A 22,572-nucleotide genomic window follows, 5' to 3' on the forward strand; every position below is an offset into this window, starting at 1 on the left:
CACTTGAGAACCATTCCCCAGCAAGACCCTGAAGGAATGGGAAGGCACAGATGTCCAAATATTCATTTTTATATAACTATCTGCCCTATTCACACAATAGTGTGCCTAGTACACAGCTTCCAGCTATGCCTGCAGGAGTACTTTTTTTCCTGAAATCATCCAAAATAGATTTCAAATAAAATTTCCCCCATTGAAATAAATAATGAAAAAAAAAAATCTCAGTTTCTCCTTCCTGGGTTGAATAAATAATTCAACACTGACTGGAGCAGGCACTGGAACACAACTGTCCCACATCTCTAAAGGAGGGTGAGTCACCCTCCGCCTCTCCTACCTCTGCCAGAATTCCTCCATAATTACCTCCTCCTCCCACTCACCGGTGGCCAGCGCATCAGCTGGGAGCATAACAGTCCTCTCAGGAGTTTCTCTGGTCTCAAGCAGAGCTGACAATACCTAAGCTTTTTCTCACAGAAGTCATCTGAGCTTTGTAAACCCAGTCAGGAAGGTGGCAGGGAGGACAAAAGTAAACAAACAATTTTCCCTCTCTTCTCCCATAAAATGAAATCATCTGCATCCACTTGCAAGATGCCAGGCAATCCACATGGGCTGCCTGAATGCCAGTCTTCCATTAAGGGATCTCCCTTTCCCCCTGTTATGGACACACAAAATTGAAGGCAGAGTAGACATTTTCCTCCTTTGCATCTCATCATCCTGCCTCCATGGACACAATTTTAAACCCATCTTATGGTATCCAAGAGGAAAGCTGAGTTCAGAAGCCAGATGGGGCTGCATGGATTTTCTGGACAACCAAACACTAGCCCTAAGCTCAAATTTTGTAGATGGTGGAGAGACAGTCATTTTGATCACAGCTGCAGCACAGTAAATATTATATTATGGTCTAGCAGATGAATAGTGGCTACAATCTATTCCCTGTTTCTTCTATAGGAAAAGTGTGATGACTGCACAAAGATGGGTCATTGACAACTACGGAGAGAGAACTGTTGAAACCATCCCAAGTGAGCTGCACAACTTGAAAGGAAAAGTATGCTTGAGACTTTCCCAGAATATTTTCCCCTTTCTCCTACCCCAATATTTTCATAAATGTAAGGTTTGTTTCTGCATAAGCCCATGAAACTCACTGACAGTTGTGCTTAATTAATTTTAAGCCAAAGCTTATTCAAGTGGAGTCACAAGCATCAAAAAGCTAAAGGCTAACATGCCTATAGTTTCTTCTTCATATCCATAATGAAAAAAAATGCATCAATAGAAAAGCAGTGTGCCAGAAGATTTATCCAAAGAAAATATCTTCAACTGCAAAAATTACGATTATTTCTACTAGCTGTTCTGAAACAGTAGATGTACATAATTTATATTTTAGGGTTGTATTCAGACAGCAGCTATGTTGTATTAAATTACATAAAGCCCATAAAGTACTATCATCAATCTAACTTCCACAAGTTTCTCTTTGAAGTTCATAAGCAATTAAAGATCCATGAAGTAACAAAAACCAACCAACCAACCAACCAACCAAACAAAGACCTGTCCTCTCTTTACACATACATACTTCAATGAAGGTATGGTTACATATTGTAACTAAAATTTTACAGAAAAAAATATAACAGGATAGAGTTAAATTGTGACTGACATTTAAAATCGGAGTTAAGCTATGTTTCTGATACTGTTGTTAACCAAGGTATAGAAAGCATTTGGCATAAAAATTTTAAAAATTAAAAACCAATTAGCATCCTCCTGCAAACAATGCAATCTTCTTTGCACTCCTGCTGCTGCCAGAGTAATATATAGCCGGTAGACTAGGATACATTCAGAGTCCATACAGAACAGAAAACTTACGCACCTACGAGACTGATGAGTGGAGGCATTAATAATAAGAAACTTGTGCACGTCTGTTCGCCAGTTTAATATTTCAACTATTGCTAATCAAACACCAGTTACCCTGTTGACTGATTTTCAGTCTCACCTTTGAAAGCCTCTGTAAGAACGATCAAGTAAAGATGACATAAACTACAGGTAGAAGCACTTAAAAAAAAAAAAAATCATCAAACAGAACAGGGCACAGTTTTACACTGGCATTGCTCCCAAAGGTCAAATAGATTCTCACCATCACTCCACCAAATCTGTATGCAGACTAAGCAGGAATACTGGCACAAGGAAGATGTAGCTGACAAGCTTCATTCTCTTCATGACTTTAACAGATGTTTACAATTTCATTAGCATTCTAATAAAAGACAACTTACCATGTCAAACACATATTGTTTTAAACTACTTGTAAATCTTTGGCATAAATATAACTGATTTTTCTTGTAAATTCATTTGCTCATTTCAGCTTCATGATTTTTAAACAGTATTTTACCTTTGTAACTTCAATTTTGACTCCCATGGCAGGAGTTACCTATGCATTGGAGATGCAAGCAGCAGACTTTGCCAAAAGGCACTGATTCTCACTGGTCCCTTTTACCATTGTCTAAGAGGAAGAAAACAGGATTTCATCTGAGCAGATGATCTCAGATGAAATTTTATTATTTTATTAGAAGTTTTTCTTCCTCCTACACGTATTTATCTGAAAAACAAGTCCCTGTGTAACAGGCACTGTTCCTCTGCAGCCACGCGCATATGGCTTCACGCACACTGCAACACAGTGGTACACTGACTTTTTTGCAAATCGTTACCCAAATTTGATCTGTTTCTAACAAAAAAGGCATGTAACAGATTAAGCAGCGAAAGTGTTGTTTTGGGGGAGTAATTAGGAAGCCTTGTATTGGTCACTCCCAAGGCAAGCGTCCCGGGGGCCAGTGAGCCATGCTTCACCCAGCAGCCAGAGAGGCGGCAGACAACACGGGACTCGAGGAGTCTCTACCAACAACTTCCCCCCTCCCCACCCCCAGGCTTTTGTGCAGCTTCACAGAAAAACTGCAGAAGCCAAGACTGGCAAGGTCGCAGTTTTAGCAGGGGCAGTCAAGTTAACTTCGGCCATCGTTGAAGTTACTGCTCATCTTTTTCAAGTAAGAGTGGTGTCAAGTTCAGTCAAATCTAGGCACACAGTTTTTCCCTTTGCACCTCCTGAAAACTATTTGTGAAAGTATCACTTCTGTGTTTTTCTCCCTAAGTGCTTGTCTTTATCACTGGCAAACACAAAAAAAAGTGTAACGTCTGCACATCAATTCCTCATTAGATTATTAATTAGATCATTACATGAAAAATCCAATTCCATCACAAAATTTACTAATCTAAAACATGTTTTGTGAACAATTTCAGCATACTTAAAAGAAATTTATTACTGTCCAGACTTAAAAGTATGCTCTTCCATAGTCTTCATTAAAGGCAACTATAGAGACATCTAAAGCCAAACTCAAGTCTCTCCCCTTTTTCTATTACCTAAAGATGTTACTACAATGTTTTAATCCTGTGAGCCAAGGAAGCAGGCCACTCTTGGAACAAGAGCAGCGGAAGAGTAACTGAAGTGCTATCAGGACTGAAGAAAAGTATCCAGTTGACAAATTTCTGTGAACCGGACAATCTACACCCACCTCAGATTGCACGTGATTGACTTTGTTTTAACTTGTGCCATGGACGGTACTTGGGAAAACTTCAAAGGGACATTGTTTGAGTTTTTCACACCCACCACTACCTACACGCATTCCACTGAGAGTTTTCAGTTTATGGACAGGCTGTGCTGGCTTTTTCATCCCTGAATTATCTGACCATTTTCAGCCATGAGGAACCTTTACCTTCTACACCGACGTTGAGTAGTCTCATCTGGCCAGGGAACAGTAGCAATCTAAGTGATGGGATGGGTCAGTTCTGGGCTTTTTCCTCCCTTGACCTTTATAGGGCAGTGTTTTTCAGACCCTGCTTGAGCCACAACAATATCCCTTTAAAGGATGGATGACAAGTTGTGCCTTTCATTTTGCCCATGTTGGGTGAATTCCTTATGAACTGCAATCACACTATGCACAGCCACCCTGCCTTTAGAATTCACAATGTCATCTCCATTTACAGCATTTTCCTTCAGAGCTCCAGAAGACAGAAGCTCTGGCAGGACTTATTTGAAAGAGCTCCCTGGAAGAATTCCAAGATAATTCTGCATGTGTTCATCTATTAGCTTTTTCTGGGACCCTCCAGTTTCAGTACAGTTTATTAATTTGTCAGTGGAAGCTCTGAACATTGTCAAACGTTTACTTCAGCATGTGGCTCAATAACCAGTTTTATAAACAGGTTAGAGCCAAAGGTAGTACCTAGGCTTTCATATTGAATAAAAATCTCTTCAGCTCTGTTGCCTATGCCTTACAAAAAATTAAAAAACCCAAAAAACCCACCACCACCAAAAAAATCCCAACTTGCACAAGACCTTCCCACACTTGCTTAAATGGAGCTTTATGGGAAGATTGGCACAATGAAATTATGTTTATTAAAAAAACAAAACCCTCACCTAACTACAGAAATGCACACCATAAAAAAATTAATAACTTTCTTCCTTTATATCTGATGCCCCAGATCTATCTGTGTTCACAACAATGTTTTTTCCCCATAAATGACAGGTAAAAATCAATCACTTGCAATTCACTGCATTTTGTAGTTTAGGTATTTATATGACATTAGTCCCTGAGATCTTTCCCAATACTTAATGTAAAAATTAGTCTTTTTTCCTTCTCAGTATGATCAGTTTACAGGATTCAGAAATTTTCTAATTTAGTTTGTTTAGTTACAGCTATACATGGGTTTTAGAAAATGTCACGTGTTTCTGTTTATGCCTTAGATAAACTGCTAAAAACAAGTTAAATGGAAGTAAAATAATTGAGTTTCTGAACAGCAAGTGTTGATATCAAAATGCTTAAGGAAGAAGCTTCTAGAAGTATTCAATTAATAATACTTATGGAGGTGAACCTTAAGACATTTTTCCCTCTTAAATAAAAAGCAATGTGAATAAATACAGCATTTTAGTAGATTTTTTTTTCCCAGGATTAACTCAGCAGAACAAACATTGCTTCCTTATAATATGGTATTATGATAAATGAGACTTTATGATACCCATAGGGATTCCAGTCTGTCAAAATAAAGCAGTCAAGGAGACACAAGACCATTACTTCAACAGATTTTTCCCAAATGGCAAATTAACATGATCCTAAGAGATAAGTCACTATCCAGGCAACTTGTTTTTAAAAATAACTTGAAGCAGAAGCCCAGAATATATGAGGCATGGCACAGCCCTCAACTGACAGTAGGAAAAATGCTAACAACGTCTCTGCCCCAGGGCACCATACAAACTAACTCACTAATGAACGAGGATGCAGCTCCTTTGGGAGCTGATATGATTCCTGTCAGAGCTACTGATACACACACATCTTTTAAGACTTGGAGAGTGCACTGAATTCATACCTCTTCAACATTATCAATGGAGCACTCAGACCTTCCATTGACTTATTGATGGATTTAAAAAGCACAAACCATACACGCCTATCCATATTTGGCTAATAAAAATAGGTAAATCCTCAAAAGATGTGGGTTTTTTTTTTCAGAAGACACAAGGAAAGGCAGCAAGAACTGGCATGGAGCTTACGGCTACTCAACAGCACGAAGCAAGAACCACTCTGTGTAACTCATAAGACAAGTGATAAGAAAGCATTGGTTCAGGTCTAGCCTTCCATAGCAACATACGGATACAGAGTGACATGTCAAATATTTTGCACTCCATTCTGAGTTTATTTTTTCAGTAGGTGTTTCAGCAAACCCAGAGGCATTTGCTGCAACTTCATTGCAATGTACAAATTATCTATATATTGTACAGTTTAAGCTCCTCATGCTCAAGAAGGACTTATCTAAAAAGCATGTCAGATTATGAAAATAATTCTCTCCCTACAAATTAAAACATGATTTCCAGTATACTTGAGCATGAAGTTAGTATTTCCATTATTATCCATCTAGAAATAAATGTTCTATGAAGGCGTGCTAACAGAATTCCATATTCTCCTTTTGTATAAAATCAGATACTGTGAAATGAGGCATTTCTATATTTCAAATACATGTAGGATTCCACCAACTAGGTCAATACCAAAAATAAACTGAAATCTGGTGCTGCTGAAATGAATTAAAGCTCTGGCATTTAATCAATCCAAAAAGTCAACCATCAACTTAATATTCATAATTATATATAGTTCATTTATAATCAGAAAAGAAGTATAGATATATATTGCACGTATTTCACATAAGAATTCTGAAAATAAAAACACAAACTTACTTGTACTTACAAGTAGGCAAAGCTTCATTAGATCAGACCCTTCCTCACTGAAACATTAGGGGCTGACTTGGAATTACTTTTACTCCATGAATTGTTAATATTCCTCTGCCTATCTAATTGTTTTCCATCTCCACTGTCTTATGATTGAAGGACGTTAATTTCTAAAAATGAAAACACAGACTATACATCATAAATACTGTGCATATACTTGATATGAAGACAATCATGGAAAAGTTGATATTGAAAATCTCTAATATAATAATATTATATTCAAAAGAAGTATGTCACTATTTATTTCCCTAATCTCTACATTTAGTACATCAAAATCATGGAGAACAAATAATGATATGTACCGGTGGGCGGGGAGTAGAGGCATAACAACAGGAAACTGGAATTTCAGTATTTTAGAGAAAAATACATCAAAACATTAATCAAGAAAAATCTCATTCTCCTTGCGCATTTCTAATAGTTTGCGATAACAACAGGAATCTCCGTAGGTTTTGAATAGAAAATACCAGAACAGATGGAGTGGGAAGAGAAGTCCAATAATTGGAAGCAGAACAGATTATCTTGCATTTTCCTTAAATAACTGTGTTACAATTGCCTGATCATAACATTTGGACAAGCCCTGTCCCTTCCTGGATTTGCAGAACATGTGAGACACACTCCCGTCCTCTTTCTCCTTTAGCCACCACCCTTGTGTTTTTGTGGCTGAGAAAGGACTTGCACACCTGCACAATGTGCAGCCGAAATTTTACAGCAATTGTGCTATACTGTTCCACACATTTTTTTTCAGTATTTCTATTCCCAAGTCAAGTGAGCTACAGAAGTACTACACTAGTATCAAAGCATGTTTGTTAGCACTGGCTCCTTGTCAAGTCTAAGCAATCAAATAAATTAAGGAACATCCTTCACTATATTTAGAAGAAACATGCTGGCTGTAATAAAACTGCACTTTGGTATTATCGATAGGTAGTATGGAAATATTTGTCATTCATTTCTTACAAGAGCTAATTCTCTAGAATTCTAAAGAAACCAAGACAATTTGTTTCACTGGAAAGCGGAGTGGCACATTGTAGCTTAACACCATCAAGCTCAGTAAGTTGGATTTTATCCTAATCAAACAGTGACAACTACTAATAAATGCAATGCTCATGCCTGCATTAAAGTCAGCTGGACCTTTGCAGTCTATCCAGTTTCTTTTTCTCAGAATCGACTGGCTTGCTCAAGCCTCTACCCCTTGTACCCACAGTCCAAGCAAGCAGCTCTGTCCCCTCCTCTGTTCTTATCTGCCTCTAGGAAACACTGCTTTGGAGTTGTTTTCGCTTTGAAATTTTCCAAGTATGACAGAAAAAACAGCTGCATCGTTTTCAGCTCTCTATTTTCTTGCCATCTACACTAATGGAGATCTTTGTGAAATCCTTAGGATCCTTTTTCTTGATTTAGTCAAACCAGCCCCCCCCATGTCTTTTCCACTCTCCCAAACACAAAGGTGCAGTGAGAGAGGGTATCTTTTTGCTTTTCTGCTGTCACCCTCAACTAAAAACACAGTATCACCACATGCTTACTGAAGTCAACAATCTCGTACAGAGCATGGTGCAACTTCCATGCCAGTCCCCATTTTTCTCCTGAATGCACATTATTAGGTGCTGGGCACCAAGCCCCTGAGTGTCCCAGGATGACGGACTGCAACTCCCTTCTCTCTCAGTTCAGGATTGTGACTTATCATAAAGTTTCTTTACAAACTGAAGCTTCCCTAAGGAACAGGAGCAAAAAAGCCCAATTTACATTACCTTAAAAGTTTCATAATTTGGAGGATGGGACTGATCTTGTAGATCTGATAGCAACCTGATCTAGTTGAAGATGTCCCTGCTTATTGCAGGGGGGTTGGACTAGATGAACTTAAATGGTCCCTTCCAACCCCAAAATTCTGTGATTCTGTGACTTGGTTGCAGTTAGTTTTTTAGTCCATTATCACTTCACCTCTCATATAACCTGATCTCTCTCAAAATCCATCTGTTATCCTGAATTCTGTCGCCACTGAGCTCATCATCTAACCCTCAGTGAGCCTCAACACAGATGTTCTTTCAGGAGGTACTGAGTTCCTATCCAGTAAAATCGAACAAGTCTATTACTGGTAATGCTGTTGGGTGACCATTTTATTATAAATTGGTCAAAACCATTATGCCTTAACTTTTAAATTTGGGGATTTATATCTGCAGTTAGCTTCTTGCCCGTTATTCCACTTCAATACTCTAACACACCAGCCCAGCAACACTCTGCACAAAGGTAAACAGGGCTCTAGACCCGTATGCATCCTCACAGATGTGTCTAATCACTTAACCACATTAGACAGTTTCCAACTCTCTTAAAAGTCATAATAACTCAGAGAATTTCACGCCTCATTTGCTTTTCCCACATGTTACGCAACCATCTCTACAAAATACAGGTACCCAAGTTGTGCCCTGTTATCTTTTCGTAAGTTCTTCTTTTGGTATTGCTCCCTAAATATCCTTCAGAAAAAAGATTGCAAGAACAGCTAATTTAAGTTGTTGAAACTGGTCTATTGAAACTATCTGCAATGCAAACCAGGATCTCTACTGAATGAAATCTAGTTCTCCTTCCAAGGAAAATGTTCAATTTTTCAGAAATTTCAAAAGCAGTTTGAACATCCAATCCACACACTTTCTATCCAAAAGGCCACTTCAGTCACAACCTTCCCCTTAGTTGCTATCATTTCCATAGTTAGGTACTTGCTTTTAGAATAACCACTATCTTTCTCTTTAGAAATAAGAAACAATGAGACAGGGAAGAAAGGCAGATTTAAAAACCCTTCATAACATTGTTCATGTTGCCTACGTTCCACACAGAATTTAACTGCTCATGCATAGGGCATGCAGCAGACAAGCATCCGTCCCAAAGAGAGGTCAAATGTGTAAAGGTAGTGGGTAGATTTATCACACATGCAGTTTAAGTTAAGACGAAGTGATATAATCTTTTTTCTAGGACTTGTTCACTGAAGAAATTCCTAGATGACTTAGAAGTAGTTTAAATAAAAAAAGAACTATTTCATAATTTCCCAGTTAATACTATAGAAGGGGAAAGCTCCTCCTTCCCAAACTTCTCTAATTCTTCCTGGTGGTCTATCTGCCACCCCTAGCTAAAGCAACAAGAAGATCCTCATAGGATTTCCTGGAGGATTTCAACTTTCTCAGAGGCCATGCTACATCTCTTTCTTTTCAGAGCCCACACTCATAAAAGTCACAGCAAGGGACAAGCTCTGTTTCTTCAGCTTTACAACTTGCGAGCACTCTGTTGCACTGTGCCTGGAAACATAAAAAGGGCAGAGACCTCATCCAGCTTAGGAAAGTAGGAGCCAGATTCAGCACTTCTCTCGCCTAAAAATACAAATAAAGGTACTTTAACCTAGCTGTGAAAAGAGCACAAGAATTGCATTTCTGACCAAAGTTCTTTAGACCATTTAAAAGTGGAAGACAGATACTGCAAGTGCCTTACAATATTCAGAAGCTGCAGAGGTTTTTGCTATGACCACACAACCATGAATCATTTCAGCAAAGCAAAAGCATAATAACACACAGACTACGTAGCCCCATAACGGCTTCCCACTGTTAATCAGTGCCTTGATGCTTACCTTAGTCCCTAAGGTTACAACCCACCTCCTCCGCAGCATTTAAACATGCACACAGCTTAAGGCTTGGAGACAAATGATCCTTTCATTTCAACGAGGTGCTTTTGTGATGTTAGGTGCTGTAAGACAGGGGGCAACCAGCAAGCCTGAACAAATCCGGGCTGTTGTAATTGTGTGCTTAGCTTTAATTACCCTTGAGGAGAGTGTTTGCAACTTGACTCCAGACGGAGGGCAGCCTGCTATTGACATCACCAGATCAAATATAACCTAAGAGACCGATAAACTGTATTTCGGTAGCATTTTCCCTGCTATTATTCTTAGAATTAAACTTAAAAGGGTTACTAGCTGGCTGGCTGCTACAGAGCTGCATTTTAAATAACTTCTGGAAAAAAAAAAAAGAAGAAGGCATGGTGTCTGCTTGAATTTTTTAAAAAGTTCATAAAAGGGGAACTTGGAGCACAGGATTACAGACAGTACGGGGTCATGACATTCAGAAGATCAAAGTCCACAAATCCTGACTCTCCTGAATTAAGGCCCACTGCTTTACTTATTCTCAAGGTCAGGACTGATGAGTAAGAACTTGAAAATTTATAAAACTATAATACATGCTATCTACACATGCTCTCTTACACAGGAAGGAATGAAGGCAATAAATTAACAGATCTGTTAGCACACATCACCACACTCGTGATCTTATCAAACATTAATTAAACACTGGTATCTGACTAGAAATCTTATTCTGCTTTTGGGTGCCGCAGCGCACCAGCCTTGCCAGGGCTGGACCATAAACACTTTTGATGCTGTTATGTTTTCAAAGCCTGCATGACATGACACGACTTTGGGCAGCCCTACCCTCAGCTACATTCAGAAAGAGAGAGACAAAAAAAGGAGCATATAACAGAATGTTTCTGTTAAATTAAACTGAGGTTGGACAAACAAAGACTTTTTTTAACAAAACATTCAAATTGACTTTTAACAGGACTTCAGCTAGTATAAGCCTTTCCAAAAAGTCACCTCTAATTTCCCAGAGACTAATTAAGATCACTTTGAAATGACTTATTTCATAAATTAAATCTAATCAATCAAACAGTATACTAAAAATAAAGAGAAATAAACAGGTGGTGAGAGTTTATGTAAAAAAAAAAAGCATGAAAGCATTTTTATGAAGTGTGCCATACAGCCTTGCATCTACTTTCCATGACCACACTGGGAGCAGGCTGGGCAGCCTCACCGCCTCTCCGTTCCCGACACTCCTCTTGCGCGAGCGCAGGGAGTCAGACCAGTTGGAAACAAACTGGCAACAAGCCAACAAAAGAGAAATTTTCTTTCAACCAGACCAGTGAGATGGTTAAGCTGAACTCACGGTCATGAAACAGACAGTACTACGATGGGGGAGGCTGAATTAAAAAATTTTGTGAGTGCTGATGCTTCTCATTCTCATCCAGGCTCACCTGAACTGGCCCTCACCTTTCTTGCAGTGCAGCAGACAAATTTCTGCAGCCTGCCACACTATGTTTCTGGTCATAGCTCTCAGGATGGTATCTGTCTTAGTTGATAATGCAGCAGTGTTAACTGGCATTCACAGTGATTCCTGCTTATGTGCTGCGTTGGTTATTACTCAGCTCCTGTTTTCCTTCATATATTTTAGCGTTAATTAATTTGTCCCTTTCTTCAAAGGGGAGATAATCTATTAGTTCTCAAAGCCAGTTTGTTCCTTCTTCTCTTTTCAAAATACTGTGGCCCCATCGGCTCTCTTCCAGTGCTCTGGGACGTCATCTTCTCTTCACAAGTGGTTAACAGCTCTGGTATTTCCATCCGTGCAAGCATCCTTGTGTCACGTTTGTCTGAACCAGCCTTTTGAAGATTCTAGTTCATCAAGACACTCTAACCTGTTCTTACACGCTTTTGTTATTTATATTGATGACTGTCAGGTTAACACAATTGATCTTTCTAATGAAAAACAATGCAAAAATGGCACCAAACTTCTTGGCTTCCTCTGACATTGACAGAGTAACAATCCACCTTTCTCCTTGGTATTCTGTAAGTATTGTAAGTGCACTTAGAGAAAGATTTCTTAATGTTTGATGCTTATTTCAGCCTCATTTCTTTTCTAATTTTGTCTTATACATTTGTGTCACTCCTCCTTCATCGTCCTTAGTAAATTAAACTGCTTTTCATTTCCTGCCTATACCTGTAGTCCTTTTGTGCTTGATTCCATAAAGAGCTTATAGTTTAGTCAAATTATCCTTGCCACACTTCCCATCTTTCCTCCGCCATGGGACAGTTTGCAGTTGTGCTCTTATTAGGGTCTCTTTAAAAGACTTTCCAAACCCTTACAGTATGCTTGAAAAAAGAAATATCCTGGTAAGTGTATCTTGAAGGAAAAAAATCCAGTCAATCCTCTCTTTAAAATTACTTTCACTAATGGCCATTTGGTATACTACACTGCTTCTATCAATACGTAAATGTAGTAGCATTTTGCTGCATAATTTAAAAATCAGGTAAGATGGCTATTCTGTTATTTTTTCTATTAAGAAATTATTCCCTCTCACTTCTAATAAATATCTTTTGCATTATCTTAAAAATAAGTACATTATTTCACTCAAATTTTAAAAGCAAAAATCCATACTTAATAATTAGTATTCTAAATGCTAGTTAGAGTCATCTAAGCAGCATACAAGCTTCAGCCTGCCTCCTAGAACAGGCAGATGTATTTCCCTCACCCTTACACACTCTAAATCCCTGGTTATATAGTATGATAAATAACTGAGCCTATCATTCTGAGAAGTAAGAATGAAGAAACTAACACTACATTTTTTAACTCTGTCCTGATTCTCATTTTAAGAATGAGCTTAAATTCCCAATCACTGGACTATAAATTAATGTTTAAACATTTTTCCAAATTCCCTCAAGAGTACCACATATATTTAACCATACTTAGCTGTTGGTAAGACTGAAGTAAGAGGCTTTTCTGACTGAAAGGCAATACACTTTTTACAGAAAACATATGGTTTGAAATGTGTCTCTATATCTCTGAACTTTTCAAAACTTAAAAATGAGAGATGTGACTACATAATGCAAAGAAAATTAATTTTGTTTTTGTGAGGTGGGAGGAACCGGCAAAAGGCACCAAGGAGAGAAAACATGCTACTACAAAGGCACAGCTTCCCCCCGCCCCGCAATGCTTCTGATAGCTATAGTGCTGCTCGCTGCAAGAGGGAGAGTAAAAACCCTGAAATATAACCCAGATTATTGGAGAAAGAATTATTTGTGTAAGATTTTGAAGTCATAGTTGAAAGCATTTTATAAGAGTATACTTTTAGACACTACGAAATCTTAAAAAGACTATAACATACCTTTGCTTTTCCCTTTTAATTGTCTATATTTGCTATTGAGAAAACCAGAGGGAAGCAAGACTGCTTTTATAAACTTAAGGCCTGAAGGTACGATGTGTGAATGTACCAAACTGCGGCAAACAGTCTAAACATGGATCTGTTACCCAGCTGCAAAGCTGTCATCGTTCCTTTTAAGCCCACAGAATCACTTGGATTAGCAGCAGTACAAGTATGAAATTTGGCCAATTAACTTTGGCAGGAGGAGCTCTGTGTAAAACAACAGCCGCTGGGTCAGACGCTGTAGCTAGCATTCCTCAATGTAAAGGAATAGTAAGAGGATGTACCATAGTATTTGTTAGCACAGTTTCATGTTTTCACTTTGATACTACATGAACAGAAACTACTACATGCTCTTCTTTGACTAGTAATTCTTAAACTGCTGCACAGAGAAACCCAGGGAAGACATGAAATGTATGAACAGTGAATGGAAAGGTCGGTTACGACATTACACAGATAGCAGCATTTGTAGCAGGAGGACCACAGCAAGCAAGTCATGCAGAACGACTTGCAGTCCAGAGAGAGGATCACAGCTTACCCACTCCTCTGTCTATCACCACGTATTCTGGACTACACACTGCGGCTCGCTCTCCATTTCTGTGCAGGTGTCCTGAATCATTAACATCTCCTTGCATGAATAGTTGCTACAGCAACATGCTGAATTCGGCAAAGAAGCTGGCAAAGATAGGGATGAAAGACTGGCTCCTTGGTTAAGGTCAAGCCTTATAACATTCCTGTGGATACACCAGTCATGGTTTCACAGTTAAGTATGCATTTCAGAATGGGCTAAAAATATGTCATCTATTTCTGCAATAGATACAGCCTTTCAGAGTGAAACCATACTCCAGAACATACTCACTGCCGTATAACCTAAGGAATCTAACCAAACTCCCTAATTCAGGAGCTGAGGTTCCTTACGCAGTGGTGATGAAGAAGTAGGCTCTGAACTTGCATTTTCAGAACTACTCTCTGGAGGTCAATCATCTACCAAAAGAGCCTACAAACTTTTAACATGGTCACCTACAACAGACAGCATAAGTGATGTCTCCACCTCCACCTCTACTGACGATACCTACAGCCTTGGAATTTCTGTGTCGTTTTTCAGAATTTTCAAAACCATTCTCTGGAAGTATTTGACATTAGAGTCTGGGTGAAACTTGTCCATAACTATAGTATACGCCTACCAGCACAGGAGAAGATCGGGTAACTGAACTTACCACTAACTTGCTTTTATGCTTTTTGATCAAGAAGATGCATTATGGCCGTAGCTGCTTCCAAAGGAAAAAGTTTTGAGTTTTGTTTTTTTTAATTTAAGGTCCATTTCACCACAAAAGTTTAGCAAAGACAGTTTTTATCTTAAAACTTGCTGCCAACATAGAAATTCAGGCTTCTACAACACCTTTTTCCCAGGATATTAACTTCAAACATCTTCTATTAAACACTTCAGAAAAAGTTACACCCAAAAAAAGTCATGCAAAGTGAAATTTAATGCTCAGCTGTTTTTTCTATTATAGAACAACAGATATGTATGTCACATACTTTAAATGCTTTATGGAATGCAGATTTGAATAGAGTACCATGACTGATACATCAACTAAAAAAAAAAAAAGTAGATAGGTGTGCCTTTAGACAACTCTGGAGCCAGAACAGAAAAAATAGAAAATAGCCATAAACATGTGCTTTTTCCCAGATTTAACAGCATTGTTTGCAACAATGAAGTCCAGAAAATCCATCATACTACATGAAAAAAAAATGAGGAACTATGTCTCCCACACAAACTGAGAAGTAGTCATCCTATGGCATGAGATCTCACCTGCAGCACATTATTTAACCCTTGGAATCCATGATGAAGGATACGAAGAATGAACTTAAGATGGGAATAAGAAGAAATCATAAGAGCAGCTGGATTCCAGTGTGGTAAGAATTAGAAAGCTTCAACTAGTTTTGAGATTGTAAGCCTCTGTGCCTACAAGAACAGAGGTTTGGACAAGATAAGCCTTGCCCAGTATTTTTATTTCTGTATGTGCATATTCAAACAAAATAGTGGAGAAAAACTGTAAATCAATTTAAGACCACCTGGTCTTCATAAGTTGGGCTACGTATAGATTATAGATTGATAAATCAATCAATTAGGCAGCAGTGCAGAGTTAAAATAAAACTTAGGCAAAAACTACAGAAAATAAAAAATCTGGACATTGTCTGAAAAGTTTTTTTAAAGATTACCTTGATCGTGCAGTGACAAATATGAAAAAAGGTATAAACAGTAAAAACACATCAACAGAGTTTGATGTTTTTCCAAAGAATATTTGGTTTGCAAGAGTGAGGGATTGACCTGCCAGAGTAGCAATTAAGGTAAGGAGGAAAAAGCCCAGTTCTCTCTTGTGCATAAAACCATCATGCATGAAGCCTCATAACCTGGCCACAGAATGAGGGACAAAGCTCAAAGTATCAGAGTATCCCTTACATGAAGCAAGGACTTATCAGTCATTGTCTGATAATGCTTATTGTGTTGAGCAGCAGGTACCTTTTAACTTGAAAAGGATTTACAAATTGAAAAGGGACTGAGGCAAAGCAATATACGAAGCAAGCTCTGGGAAGTCTAGGAAACACAAAAAGTGAAATATGGACACCCTAGGAACAATACATGACAGACGTAGCGCCAAGAGGGGGGCAGGGTATTTGAAAGACTTCTGAAGTAAAGAATTCTGAAAAGTTTGGAGAATAGAGAGAATTGAAATAAAAGGATATAACTGAGAAAAACAGGTCTGAACATCACAGAAAGCTTCTTGACACCAAGATTATTCTGAGTGATATTTAATGTTCACGGTGGCAGCCTTTTTGAGCTGAACCAGACTGTGGAAATAATCTCCCAAGAGAATTTGGGAATCTCAACCACACATGGATTTGTATCAAGACTGAATAAAATGGTGTTACATGTACAAGAGAAGCAATTCCACATTGACAAGGAGAGGATTAGATGACCCGCAGTGAGTACTCTGATTGCAGTCATTAAAGACAAATTGCAATAAGGTATTTACAGCCAGTGTCAAACTTTTCTTTTATGAAGTACAAACAAGTCCCTGCTTGATTTCAAGGAGGCTATGTCTTGCAGAAATAGTTTTATCACAAGTTTTGGTTGAGATCAATAAAACAAAATTTATCAGAAGCAAACAAAAGCACAAACATATGCTACAAGCCAACATCAATGATGTCCCCAGTGCGGTGTATTTTATTGCATCCATTCTACAGCACAAAAGCGGGTCCTTCCTGCACAAAGAGGGCTGTCAAAATCTTAACATCGTAACATGGAAATACATAGAAACATATACATTTGCATTTTTATTTTCCTATGGTACTTGCAGGTTTTTTTGCATTTGAAATGCAGAGAACAATATAAACACTAACTGAGTCACTCTGATAGGAATTATGTACCTATTCCTGCAGACAAGTAAAGCAGAAAAACTTTTCACATTTACGCTTCCATCAAATATGGTTGTTGACAATTGAACATTTTAATAGTTCTCAATACAGCAGCAGCTGCAAATTCTGGGAAAAGAAGGTTGCTAAGATTCCCTCTCACTCTGCAAGTGGAATTTTCCACTATATATAAACACTATTTTTGTCAAAGCAACTTGTACAGAGTCGTGCTACCACCGCACATGAAATGGAAAGTTCCACAGCTGTAATAAAATTGGGAACTTCATGGAACACTTTTATCACAGAATCATAGAATGGTTTGAGTCGGAAGGGGCCTTAAAGATCATCTAGTTCCAACCCCCTGCCATGGGCAGGGACACTTTCCACTAGACCAGGTTGTTCAAAGCTCCATCCAACCAGGCCTTGAACGCTTCCAGGGATGAGGCATCCACAAATTCTGGGCAACCTGTTCCAGTGCCTCACCAACCTCATAGTGAGGAATTTCTTCCTTTTATCTAATCTAAATTTACCCTCTTTCAGTTTAAAGCCACTACCTCTTGTCCTATCACTACAGGCGCTTGTAAAAAGTCCCTCTCCAGCTTTCTTGTAGGCCCCCTTCAGGTACTGGAAGGTCGCTACAAGGTGCCCCCGGAACCTCCTCCAGGATGAGCAACCCCAATTCTCTCAGACTGTCTTCACAGGAGAGGTGCTCCGGTCCTCTGATCATCTTTGTCGCCCTCCTTTGGACTCACTCCAACAGGTCCATGTCCTTCTTATGTTGGGGGCCTGAGAGCTGGAAACAGTACTCCAGGTGTGGGTTCACAAGTGCAGAGTAGAGGGGGCAAATCACCTCCCTTGACCTGCTGGTCACATTTCTTTTGAGGCAGCCCAGGATATGGTTGGCTTTCTGGGTTGCAAGTGCACATTGCCAGGTCATGCTGAGCTTCTCATCAACCAACACCCTCAAGTCCTTCTCAGGGCTGTTCTCAACCCATTCTCTGCCCAGCCTGTTATTTGTGCTTGAGCTTGCCCTGACCCATATGCAGGACCTTGCACCTGGCCTTGTTGAACCTCATGAGGTTCACACAGGCCCACCTCTCGAGTCCCTCTGGATGGCATCCCTTCCCTCTAGTGTGTCAACCACACCACACAGCTTGGTGTTGTCAGCAAACTTGCACTGAGTGTGCACTTGAGGGTGCACTCAATCCCACTGTCCATGTTGCTGACAAAGATGTTAAACAGTGCCAGTCCCAATACTGACCCCTAAGGAATGCCACTTGTCACTGGTCTCCACTTGGACATCAAGCCGTTGACTACAACTCTCTGAGTGTGGCCATCCACACAACTCCCTGTTCACCAAGTGGTCCATCAAATCCATGTTTCTCTAAATTAGAGACAAGGATGTCATGCAGGATAGTGTCAAATGCTTTGCACAAGTCCAGGTAGGTGATGACAGTTGCTCCTCCCTTATCGACCAATGCTGTAACCCATCATAGAAGGCCACCAAATTTGTCAGGCACAATTTGCCCTTAGTGAAGCCATGTTGGCTGTCATCAGTCACCACCTTATTTTCCATGTGCCTTAGCATAGTTTTCAGGAGGATCTGCTCCATGATCTTGCAGGCCACAGAGGTGAGACTGACTGGCCTGTAGTTCCCCAGGTCTTCCTTTTTTCTTCTTTTAAAAATGGGGGTTATGTTTCCACTTTTCCAGTCAGTAGGAACTTCACCAGACTGCCATGACCATTCAAATATGATGGATAGTGGCTTAGCAACTTCATCCACCAGTTCTCTCAGGACCCACGGATGCATCTCATCAGGTCCCATGGACTTGTACACCTTCAGATTCTTTAGATGCCTGTACTACCTAAAGAGCCTGTATCCTACCATTCCAACACTCCAGTTATTTTCATATTAAGCACAAACGTGTCATCGTCAAGAGCAGGGTTGCTTATCTTTGCAGTAAACACAAGATTTACAATTTTATTCCTAAATATAAGTTGTATCTGATTTTAAATGTTAATTTTCCGCAGTGCATTTCTAGCAAAGTTCATGATAAAACACGCCGAGCACAGCTGCTAGTTGCCCCATCCCTTACCCCTACCATAATTTGCTTGCATACAAAGCACTGTGAGCTAAATCAGCGAAAAGCAGACACAGCTGTCATTTAGGGACATGAGGATTTGTGCAAGTTGCAACAAAGTAAAATATTATCAAAGAATTTATACTTACTTTTTCTAGAGTGACAGCAACTTTCAGACATTATCACTAGACACATGAAAGCATTTTGACTAAAAGCTGATCACTGAATCATGGAAAGTAGGGCTAGACACTCTCAAGCAATCCAATACATCTATATGAAATAAAACAAGGATTCTACCTTAAATTTACGGTGTCAAACTCCCCATTATTTGAAAATTGCTTTACTATAAAAAGCACTCAGACAGAGGGAAAAGAGGTAAATGTAAGTGAAAAGGTGGCCAGAGAAGAAAAAAAAATAATGACTGCTACTGGCTCCGTGGAATCTGGTGCATTTTCTGTGTGCACGTGTAGCTCAGAAAATCAGATCTTTGAAATAGATCTTAGTGAACTGTAAAGAGGTATTCACTAGAAACTACAAAAGTCTCTAATATGTCTCACATTTAAAAGATGCGTCAGCAAGATTATGTGATATTTGCAGAGTAAATAGCAAATAATGACAAGCATCAAGATCTTGCTCGTAGTCTGGAACTTTAATTACTTGAGAGAAGATTTAGAATTACTTGAGAGAAGATTTAGAGGAAAATAATTACCTAGATTATAGTTGTTAATTATGCAGACTGATGGAGTTATAACAACTACTTAAGCATTTCAAAGTTCCTCCTTCAACAGCAACTAGATGTTGAGAGATCTATTTTGTCTAATACCAGTGAAAACAATATAGACATATAGTCCATCTTTCCCTGATGATCTGGAATCCCACTTCTCAAAGTTTTGCTTACACTGGAAAAGTTACAGTTACAACAGCATAAATACATATGTTGCTTGCAAAAAATACTGTCATTGGTGATAAATCACAGCAAAAAAAAAATCGTATGCAACTTTCAATTTTCAGAAGAGCTTATAGGGCCGTACTTGGGAGCAGTAACAGCTTCGCTTGTAGGTTGAGCAGCTTTGGGAATCAGTGAGATTTAACACATACAACACATCAGAAGGGAAATGCTCCCCAAAAGATTCAAGCAAAGGGAAGAGGACTGAAATGAGACATAAAATTTCACTGTAAGACAAGGTACAGAATCAAGCCTGAAGGGGTACTCAGTTAAGTGGGCACTGCTCGGCTTGAGACCAGCCTGGAGTTATCCGGTGGTCTTCAGTTCCTCCTATGACAGACGTAGTCATATTTGGCACTATTACAAACTTAACTGGCTTCTCAGGAGAGCAAACAGGTACAGAGAAGCTTCCAGTATTTGTTATAAATATATAACATAACATATATTTATGTTATAAATATAACCACCCGGCAAAAAGAGCCTGCCAGTCTCAAGTGCTGCTGTTACCCTGTCTCTCATAAGAATAAAATTCATTTTATTAAGCAACCTGGCAACTACTGTCCCACACTTCCATCGACTCATTCCTATTAATCTCATCAAACATGTTTCCCCAAGTTTACTTCAGTCTCATTTAGATTCCCACCATTCCGCCTCTTTTCTTTTACTGCTTTACAGACAGTTGAGTGTACCTGACAAACGAACGAGTAGGTGGCAGCTCTTTACCCTGATGTCCACCCTCCAAAGATTAAAAGTAAAAATGACAGAAATCTTGACATTTGTCAGTTCCCCTTCAATGCCTTTCAGCTGACGGTCAAGCATGTCCAAGCAGTTTTCTCAGCTGCTTGCCTTGACATCACACCAATAAGATGATGGCAGAACTGGTAAGAATATGCAAGATGTCTCATTCTTCCCCACCTGACCGGTATGTCTCCTCAGCACCACGTGCACAAAATAAGTTCACAAAACACAAAATAATACAAAATAAGTTCAAACACTGATCTGGAAGAGATCCCTTGCAGAGAGCCTGTATCAGTGTTGACCACAAAGACAAATTCCTGAAGTGGTCCATGTTTTGAAGGGTACCTGTCTGTAAATATGTCTTTTAAAATATGAAAAAAAAAAAAAATCCAAGACAAAAAATTCATTAGTTCATTCAAACTAATCCCAAACTTTTCATGAGAAAGTTAGAGCTGTTAACACCAAGTAATAAATAATTTGTAACAGTGCTCTCATTTGAAACCTGCAGTTCCTGTGCTGACACAGCAGTGGCTGGGTCACTCCCTCATGCAGACCTGGTCTCAAACTGTACGGTAGAAGCTGTAAGCAAACAAATTAATAATTTCTATAAGATCTCAGCATAAGTTCTCACACAACAGGTTGGCATATGAACAGTCGAAGACTATGTAGGTTAGAGTTTCCATTTAATTAACAGTTTTAAGAAAGTTTAATATAACTGGGAGCTTAAAAAATGTGCTATTTTATTTGAATTACAGGCATGCTTTTGGTTTACCTATGGACTTTCAAAACCAAAAGACTGCTCAGAAAGTTTCTGTATTGGAGACAGATGAAAACAAATAAGGAAATCAGGCTTTTTTGGGTGGGAGAGGAGACATTAGCAGCCCTGAAAATCTTGTTTTATGAGCATTGCACCCCCAAAAAAAGCAGGAAACATTTTTCCCCCTCGTAAGGCAAGGAAACAGAGTTGGGTGTGCTTCATAGTGCAAACAGGCTAAATTATTTGAATAAAACAAATTAAAGAAAATACACTAGTGTCGTCTTCATTTAGGAGGGACACAAACACATGTAACTAGAGTCACAAGTAACCAAAGACCACGTGAGTATCCATCCAGTTCTCTGAAGTCTAAAACAGCCATCAGATGGTATCTAATGCTGTTGCCAGTGAATGAAGCTGTTCTGTTTGTCTGCATTAAAAGAGGGTTTGTGTGATGCTGTCAAGGCAGACTCTGAATAACAGCTGGTTGCAATCTCCATCCTCCATTTTTCTCATAGAGGAGGAAAGCCTTCTTTGATAATAGACAGTTCAAACAATCAAGAGCCCTGGACTCAAGAAATGAGATGACACCTTTACAAAATACAGAGCACTGATGTGATACATTAACCAGAGAAACTAGCATTCAAATTCGGCTAATTTAAGACTCCAAAAAGTGTCTTGATGCATGCTGCATTTAGTATACATACATACTAAAAAGCAGAATCCCCACAGTACATCCAGCATCAACAGTTCAAAGAGATTTGTCAGATATTGGACATAAATTACTTAAAATAATAGTTTTATTTTCAGTAACTCATCTGTCAATACTTTTGTTTTAGAATAGATATCCTAATTTAGTATGTCTCAACTACATAAAAACTGCTTTAATTCCGATTCTCCCTGCTTTACCATCAAGCACTTTTTTTTTCTTTAATCTGTTCTCCTCTCATAGCTGGTTTCCAGCACTAGTATCAGCAGTGTTCAGTCTGATTTTCTCAAGGCTTTTTCCTCATGAATGATTTTCAATTTCACATGTCAGCAAAATATCCAAGCCCCTGGCACCATGGGGTTAAGATCAAAAACTGATAATTCCTCCAACCCCCCTTTTATTTTATTATTTGGAAGAAATGCATTGCCTTTTCTTTTTTTAATATGCTTCCTTTTTCAGAACAACACTGAAGCTTTTATCCCCTTTAGGAATTGACCCCACTTTTCTAAAGAGGGTCTTTCTCTCTCAACAAACTGAGAAGAAAGCTTGAGCTCCTCTCTCGAGGTGGCACATACTGTATATTCAAGGAACTCTTCGCTCTTCATGCAAGTCTTTTCATTAGAGACGGTAAACCAC

At 39.0% G+C, this 22,572-nt stretch overlaps 1 protein-coding gene across 3 annotated transcripts in view; it reads right to left on the minus strand.

Annotated features, from left to right (window-relative positions):
- The window catches only part of ZNF385B (zinc finger protein 385B), a gene marked incomplete at its 5' end in the record, with an annotated part of 138,817 nt that overhangs the window by 56,735 nt on the left and 59,510 nt on the right, over nucleotides 1-22,572 (minus strand). The gene's annotated exons all lie outside the window — the stretch shown is intronic.

Source organism: Phaethon aethereus, assembly GCF_964289735.1.
Source record: "Phaethon aethereus genome assembly, chromosome: 6".
Lineage (NCBI taxonomy): Eukaryota > Metazoa > Chordata > Aves > Phaethontiformes > Phaethontidae > Phaethon > Phaethon aethereus.